The 9,104-nt window shown below is 36.1% G+C and overlaps 1 protein-coding gene and 1 pseudogene across 3 annotated transcripts in view; both read right to left on the bottom strand.

Annotated features, from left to right (window-relative positions):
- CDH12 (cadherin 12) overlaps positions 1 to 9,104 on the bottom strand; it is a 370,554-nt gene that overhangs the window by 296,825 nt on the left and 64,625 nt on the right. The gene's annotated exons all lie outside the window — the stretch shown is intronic.
- Positions 6,101 to 6,214, bottom strand: LOC112820544 (U4 spliceosomal RNA; annotated as a pseudogene).

The raw sequence follows: 9,104 nt of genomic DNA, 5'->3' as shown, positions 1-9,104 counted from the left end.
TTTCTTTCTTTCTTTCTTTCTTTCTTTTTCTTTCTTTCTTTCTTTTCATACTTAACATAAATTCTGTTAAATACAGATATTATTTTGTACATTTAAATATCTCTCCTATGCCACATAATGACAAAAAGGAAAAGGTGTCATCCAAACATGTTTAACACATGATCCCTTAGGATAAACAAGTATGTCCTCCTATAAATAGCCTTCACTATAAACATAAATTTAATATTAGGATAAATGATAAATCACAGAAATGAAACAGAGTTGTATTTTTAAAAATTATACTGTTCCTCTAAGATATTCTCTCATTGAGGAGTTTTCCTGACTTCTTCTATTTCACTGAGAACATAGTCCTTTAAATTTACAGGAGGTATTAGTACTTACAAATAAGAATTACTTTTGAACAAAAGCAGTTAAGACTGCTTTTTACTTTTTTCTAAACTAAGTTTTCTAGAGTATGTTCTTAGGAAGCCAGAAGTAGGCACATTTGCACATCCAGTTATCTTATACATATTTACTATCTTCTCCGTGTAAAGGTGAACTTTAAGATACACGAGGCATTTTTGTTCTCAAGTTGTTAGTTAGCATGCTGTAAAAACAGCAACCTGTGCACAAATGACTAGAATGTAAGCTCTAAGTGACAAGTGACAAAAAAGTTTACATTGTAAAATCTCCTTGAGAGGATAAGGAATCATAACTTCCAACTTGGAGGGCACAAAGATTTGTAATGATGTCCTATGAGGACTGAATCCTATATGATTAATATGAATGAATTTTATATATATATATATATATCACACATATATATATATTACAGTTTATATATACTTTTGCTTTACAGCAAAGCTGGAAAGGAGGGCAGGATACAAGGCAGCATATCAAAGTGAGAAGTGTAAGGTTTTTGTATGTGTTAAACTGGCTCACTTTTGCTACCTGTGTGACCAAAATAGGTTATGTAACACCTCTGAGCTTCCATATCTTCATCTGTAAAATGGACATAACAAATCCAACTTCACAGAATTGCTGTGAAGGTGAAATGAAGTCACGTGTGCAAAATGCTAGGCAGAATGGCCTACATTATGCACTCTACAGATGACACATAATTTTTATGCTTTTGTTGAATATCATCATCATTCCCAGTAGTAACAAAAATCCTAGAAAACTATAAACTTGGGCAAGCTCTGGGCGAAATGATCTCAATGGGCTTATTTCAAAGTGTGCTTGGAAAATTATCTGTGGGCAATAAAATTGACAAAAATGCTGGCTGAAATGAAAATTAGAAGGTCTATGAATGTCAGGGTAAGGACACTGGGCATGCTCTATTATCTATCCATGCCTGGCCTTGGGGACATGCATCGTCTTTTTCAGTTCTCAAGAAATATTCATTTAGCTGCTTTTGTTTGATTTAAATTAGATTTTCTGGTAGCCACTGAGGGGCACCTGGATGGCTCCATCAGTTAAGCGTCTGCCTTTGGCTCAGGTCATGATCCTGGGGTCCTGGAATCGAGCCCTACATTGGGCTCCCTGGTCAGTGGGGAGTCTGTCTCTCCCTCGGCCCCTCCCGGCTCTCATGCTCTCTCTCTCTCAAATAAATAAAATCTAAAAAAAATTCCTGGTAGCCGTTGAAAACTGGCAAGCATATAAAAGATAAAACCTGAGTTATGCTTTAGTGGTATTACTACTTAGCAGCAATGTGTACGATAAATTAGAGAAAAGTGGAACACAATTGTAATAATTAAGACTAATCATAAATATAAACTGTTTACCAGAACGATTACAGATACATGGTGGACATGAGAGATATATTCAAGGAAATACACTAAGATTCCACTAAAATGAATGGGGTGATAGATAGAAGGGAGGAGGCATTGGGTAGCATGCTGAAGATTAAATCTGAGGTTCCAAGTGTCTTGGGTAGGAGATATGGTACGTTACATCTGAGATATGGTGAGTTTGTGGAACAAGGTCAAGACACAACATTTTACCAGTTGGATGACCTCAAGAAAAGGTCAGAGATAAGTAGAAAGTATTAGTAGAGAAGTAATTGAAAAGAACATGAAAAAGAAACCTTTGGTAGAAGCCTGGATTCAGAGAGGAATTCAAAGAGTCAAACAAAAGCATCATGAAAAGGCAATCCCAGACATTTGAAGGAAACAGAAATCTGAAGTTCTGAACCTGAAATCTTCAGTCAAGAGTAGAAAAGTCTCTGAAGAGACAAAACAAAACAAAACAAAACAAAACAAAACAAAACAAAACAACAGCAACAATGAAAAAAACAAAAGTGGGGACACCGGGGTGGGTCAGTCAGTTAAGCGTTTGCCTTCAGCTCGGGTCATGATCCCAGGGTCCTGGGATCCAGTCCTGTGTTGGGCTCCCTGCTCAGCGGAGAGCCTGCTTCTCCCTCTCCGTCTGCCTCTCCCTCTGCTTGTGCTCTCTCTCCCTCTCTCTTAAGTAAATAAATAAATAAAATCTTTAAAAAACACAAGCAATTACTGAAAAAGTTGAGGATCTTTGGAGATGCTGGCTTAATAGTGACTTTTTTTCCTCTGAATAAGTTTCAATAAAAAAAGTCAAAATGGATGTTAGAATGCATGAAAGAGATGGGATGAATTCTGAAAGTAGATTTTTTTTTTTGAAGTAAAGTGATTTATTTTTCCATTATTACTTCTGGGAATTATGGGGCATCCTGGACATAAATTCCAATGAGAGTCCCGTTCACTTGCACAGTAACAAAAAGAAAAGTCAATTCTAGAGACAAAAACTCAAATAATACGGTAGGGATGAAATTGGATTGTGTATAACCATTAAATTATCCCTTTTAAGGTAGAATTTTTTTAAATTTTTTATTGTTATGTTAATCACCATATATTACATCATTTGTTTTTGATGTAGTGTTCCATGATTCATTGTTTGTGCATAACACCCAGTGCTCCACGCAGGCTGTGCCCTCTTTAATACCCATCACCAGGCTAACCCATCCCCCTACCCTCCTCCCCTCTAGAGCCCTCAGTTTGTTTTTCAGAGTCCATCATCTCTCATGGTTCGTCCTGAAAGTAGATTTAATAAATGTTAACTATTATTTCAAGAAATTTACTTGGAAGAAGCAAAAAAGGTAGGATGAGAGCTTAAAAATAAAGCTTTTGTTTGTTTTTATTTTTTCATCCAAGGACAAATGTTTTTATACTCAAAAACTTGAATACAAAAAGAAAAAGTTAGATAAATTGAAGCAGACTTAAGTTTTAATTCTGGATCCCACTAGACATCACTGAGGCTTAGTAGACTCATATATAAATATAAGTACCTACCATGTTTGTCTTTAAAAAATTTAAGTTATTTATGATTTTAATTTAAAAAATAAAAATAATTTAGTGTGGTATAATTCACATACATTAAACTTTATATTTAATTATATAGTTTCATGAGTTTCAAAAATGTCTACTCCCTAATAACCACTTCTACAATTAAGGGAAAGGCTATTTCTACCACTAAAAAAAGTTCTCTTGTGCCCTCATTGTCCCAGCCCCTGACCACAGGCAACCACTGACCTAGATTCTGTTACTATAGATAAGATTTATCTTCTCTAAATTTTATACAAGTGACATTATAGGTATTAGTTGTTTCTGGTTTCTTTTTCTCAGCATAATGCTCATGAAATTGATCCCTATCACTGAGCTTATGAATCATTAATTCCTTATTATTTCTGAATGCATTTCATTTTAGGAATAATATCCATTTAATTTATCCATTTTATCCAATTTATTCATTCAGTTGTTGATGGATATTTGAGGGTTTTCTACTTTAGGGCTAATATTAATAGAGCTACTATGAACATTTGCACAAATCTCTGTGTAAATATATGTTCTACCTGAGAGCTTTTATATGAAAATTAAAAAAAAATCACTATCTCTGAAAAAGCTGGAAAAGCAGGCATCTGAAGTCCAGCATTGCCTACTATATTTAGATGGGGTATTAGTTTTCCAATTTATTACATGCCACTACCATATTTATATACATACAAAACATTTCATCAAAATTAGGTATGTAGCCGCTTCAGATAACTAATTGTGTGGCCCTGACTATGGTCCCAACCCAACTTGAGTAGATAGTTGATGGGATAGGATAAACTGGTTTTCGCTATTAGTATCAGCAGTTTACCTTCTGCATGCCTGTCTCAAAATGGTCATAGAATTTTAGAACCCGAATGGCAAAATTCCTCTCCAGAGTGATTAAATGGCTCTACTCCTACTATTCTAGTTCATCTGCTTCCTTGGTGAGAAAGAACGAACCTGAGCCTGGTTCTTTTCTCTCATCCATGCACACACTTTCAGCAGCCAAATTTGATTTGTAAGGGACTATTTCTATGGCAGCATGTGGGAGTATTTTTCCATCTGTTTCATGTAACTAAAAGAAGCACCCTCAGATTTTCCAGACTCAAGGAAAGAGGAATTCATCTACTGATTCCTTTCAATTTACAGAAATATTTGTTGGGTGGCAAGTCCTGCCTGAGAAGCAGATCTGGCCCACTATCAAGAAATACTGCAACCCCAGATTCTTTACTGGTTCTCTACTATAGCAGTGGGGAGTTTGGGCTATTTTGAAAGGCATTGTAAACTGCCCCTTTTTCTTAAGGAGAGATGGGCATAATAGGTGGCAGAAAGCTATGGAAAAGAGAATTTAAACCATTCTTTACAAAAATGTAAAACATGTATCTCCATGATGCGTCTGCCTGCAAAATATTTGTAGGGTATCTTGCCTTCAAGAACTTTCCTTATACTACTCCTTCAATCAACACATCTAGATAGATAGAGAGAGAGAGAGAGAGAGAGAGACAGAAGCATGAATGGATAGATAGACACACACACACACACACACACACACACACGTACACACACACATTGAAGACCTTGATTGGAAGTGCTACAACCCCACTGGATTGTTGAGCCAAAGCCTCCACTTGAGGCATCTGACAGTCTGGTTGGGAGAAGAAAATAAAGAGGGGAAATCCTCTGAAGGGAGTGAAGTAGAAGAGAGAAAAAAGAGCTTGGGGGACAGACCTGCAAGCAGGGACTTAAACCTAGGAAATAGGGTACAGTGGTGAGGCGATTTTAATGTGGTGTTTACATGATCTTTTCATTTTAAAGTAGTTTTGATTTTGGCTTCTTATTTTTATTTCCCAGACTTCAGTGACCTCTGATACACAGCAGCCATGTGCAAAGAGGTATTGTGTGTAAGCAGGGGAGGAAAATTAACAAACTCAATGAAGACAACAGGAGGGAGGCAGCAGACAGTAGTTGCTTAAGGCAAATAGGAGTGAAGAAGTTCCAGATTACAACCAGGTCAAACAAGCAAAATCCCAAGGAGGACTGACATGTGGAGTCAGATACAAGAAAAATGGAAAAGTAAGCCTCGATCAAGGCAACACTCTTTTTCCTCAAATACTCTGAAAGAAGGAGACTACTGAAAAAAAGGGAGAGTGGCAGGTATTTAGGTTATATGGTTACATGTGGCTTTCATTGGACTTGGCTGTGCAACTCAGTTGCAGGATTCCTTCCAGCTACCAATTAAATCAAATTCCGTGGATTTGGAAATGCCTCATATTGCCTGCCTATATTGCAATGCTCCATGTTTTGCTCAAAGGCTATATGGTATTGATCAAATATGTTTTATTTTCACTTATCACAGGTTTCCTTCTAAAAAAAATATTCTTCCCAGGAAATACTTTTTCTCATTTTCAAAATCTATAGAACTCTGAAATAATGGTATTCATTTGAATACTTTGATGACCATCTCAAACACACAAACCAAAATTTGGCCTAAAGAGTTAGAGATTGATGATATTCAATATAAAGTTGTTCTGCAGATTCATAAGAAATGAGTGCAAGGATTTTGGTTATTTAATATTTCTGAGGGGGCTTCTTCATTCTCACTAGTATCTTGTAAGTAAAAGGTATCAGTGTCTTCAAAATAATTTTTGAAGGTATCTTTGATCATTTAACTTGGCAAGTTTGTCTTGGAGACTATGGTTTAGTCAGACAGTAAAGAGTGATCATTAGTGAATTCTCATATCTATCTAGCAATTTCAAGTTGTAGCTCACACATTGCGCTAAATCCACTCCAGAAATTTATGGGAAAATTTTGGCCCTTCCAACACTTTAATTAGCAATAATCGTGCCTCGGATAAACCTCATTGGCTACGATACTGCCACTGCGCAAAGCTAGGCACTTCCAACACTTTAGAAACTAGTTAAGATAAATTGAAACCTATGAGGCAGAGGAGGTAAAACAGACTCTTATTTGTAATTCAGTCCAAATTAAGTATTTTTAGTTACACACTCTAAGCTAGTTCTTAACTTTTCCATGGACTTCTAACCTGTAAATCCTAAATAAAGTAATAATGAATAAATCCCATTGTCAGAACAAAGGCAACTCCTGGGCACCTGTGTGGCTCAGTCATTAAGCATCTGCCTTCAGCTCAGGTCATGATCCCAGGGTCCTGGGATGGAGCCCCGCATCAGGCTCCATGCTCGGTGGGAAGCCTGCTTCTCCCTCTCTTCCTCCCCCTGCTTGTGTTCCCTCTCTCGCTGTCTCTCTCTCTCTCTCTCTCTGTTGAAAAATAAATAAAATCTTAAAAAAAAAGAACAAAGACAACTCCTATCTATGAAATTACTTATAATTACAATCCTGAACACAAAAGAAACAGTTTGGTTTGAATTAATAAGAGGGTTAAATTGTTCATATTATATGAGATTCTCTTAGTCTGTTTGGGCTGCCATATCAAAAATACCAAAGGCTGAGTGACTTAAACAACAAACATCTATTTCTCATAGTTGTGGAGTTTGGGAAGTCCAAGGTCAAGGCACTTGCAGACTTGGCATCTGGTGAAGGTTCACTTACTAATTCATAGACCACTGTCTTCTGGAATTGTCCTCCTGCAGGGAAAGGGAGAATTCTTGTGTCTCTTCCGATAAGAATCATTCATGAGGACTCCACCCTGATGACCTCATGCCTTCCCAAATGCCCCACCTTCAAATACTATCATATTGGGGATTAGGCTTTCAACATATGAATTTTGGGGGAAAACAACATTCAGTCTATTGCAGGATTTATACATGAGTATCTATGCACATACGTATAACTAAACATATACCCATGTCAATAATAAAAACAAGTAGAATAAAGCATGCTAGTCTGCCTAGTCAATCAGATTATTTGATTCAGCATAAAATATTATTTTAACACTATCTTATTATATTATAATGTTAATTATTTATGTTAAATGTGTTAATTACTAATTGTTAATATATTGATTAACTAGATAGTTAATTTCATTTTGATTATTCATTATCCACAGGTAAGGTCTTCAGATTGATTTGAAATGGAAGTCTGGCTTAAGATGAGCACAATCACTTCCTGAATAGCCATGTCAACAATGTGACTTTATACAGGGAAAATCAAGAAAGAATAATCGAATATTGAAATAATTATATAGAGCTAGTATTATCTGATTTCCTTAACTTCAAATAACCCTTTGTCTTATCGTGGGAGTCTACAGTTAATTTCCAGCAATTTACAAAGCTGACATGACCAATTTGATGTTGTGGTGCCTTCAGATTTCATGAACAGGAAGATGGCAGGATTCCACATACTGCCTCTAATATGCGGAGGATGCAATGTCCAGATGTACTACCCTGGAGGAAGAATGAGGCTAAAAATGTTGACCTGGGGATTATTAGCTTGAAATAAACATGACTAATAGTCAATGGCACTGGCTTCACTGTACAGGGCTCATTCAGAGAACTGCATAGCTCATCCTTGTTGCAATAAAATATTTTCTAAAATGGGGGGGTGCAGTTGGGGTACCCATCGGAATTGCTGAGAAGGGGAGAGTGATAGGAACTTTTGTCACTGTTGGAAAGTGAGTGAGCTGTGTGACACTGAGTGGGCTGTGACATTGACTGAAATAGATTCACTCAGGGAGACAAGTTAGATATATCTTTGATCTTTTTATAAGCTGCTAGATAGAAAAAAAATTAAGCAGCAGGGAAGGAGGGACAAGATAAAAGAAAGTGTCTTTTCTCTCTCTCTCTTTTTTAATTCTTACAATGTTCTGATTCTTCAGCCTAGAGCTTTAAATATTTTTGTAAATACTTTCTTTGGAAACTGTCATCTTATAGTAATTTTGTATGCGTTGAGCTTCTAAAGCTATAGATGCTTTATAAAGCTACGATGTAAATTTATTTCTCTCCATAAGCCCTGTCACTTTCCCTGTATCCACATAAAAAGCAAGAGATGTAACATTTCATTATTAATTACAGCAACAGCAAGCTGGCTGTCAGAGTCAGAGCCGACACACTCCCCCCACCAAGCTGCAGAGCTTTCAGCCATTTACTCATTAAGCTTATGATGATGATGGAGTTTTTAAAACCTGCTGTTAGTAATGGACAGTAGGCCTTAAAAATCTGTCATAAATTGCTCAATTGAGGAAATCAAATGGCAAAGAAAGCGATCCAGGCTAAGAGCAAACAAATTGCACCATAAAAGAAAGTTGTGTCTTTAACGGAGCTTTCATTTTACAAAGAATGCCAGGGCAGCTCTGTAACCATAAGCTGATGCTCTGGGATTGTTTAACTGAGAATGTTATTCACAGTAAAGGGGCTGAACACACAGGAAGGGAAAAATTAAAACCAAACCAAGACAAAAGAATAAAAAACACCCCAAAGTGCTTTTTGTTTGTATTTTAAAATAATACGGTCTGGCAGAGTAAAAATAACTAAATCAAATTTTTTAAAGTGTATTTTCCTTAACACCTTAATAACAGACTACATAGTTATGAAAGCACATTTCAAGATGAACACAAATCAAGTTAAAGATCTAAGCATATAAAGTAATTTTCTTTCCCATCTAGTAAGCAATTTTTAAAATGCACATAGATTTTGATATTTTTCATTCATTCATTCAAACAATATTAATGAGTACCTATTATAGTCCAGCTTTTTCTCCTAAATACTTTGGAATACAAGGATGAGCTAAACAGAAAACAGTCCTCTCCTAAAGGAGGGAGATAGCAAAAAAAAAAAAAAAAAAAAAAAAAAAAAAAAAAAAAAAAA

This window comes from Callorhinus ursinus, unplaced genomic scaffold (genome assembly GCF_003265705.2).
Source record: "Callorhinus ursinus isolate GAN/ISIS: 27379988/994484 unplaced genomic scaffold, GSC_fseal_2.0 scaffold3, whole genome shotgun sequence".
NCBI classification, from domain to species: domain Eukaryota; kingdom Metazoa; phylum Chordata; class Mammalia; order Carnivora; family Otariidae; genus Callorhinus; species Callorhinus ursinus.
The sequence above is the reverse complement of the archived record's forward strand: the minus strand, read 5'-3'. Positions and strand labels throughout refer to the sequence as shown.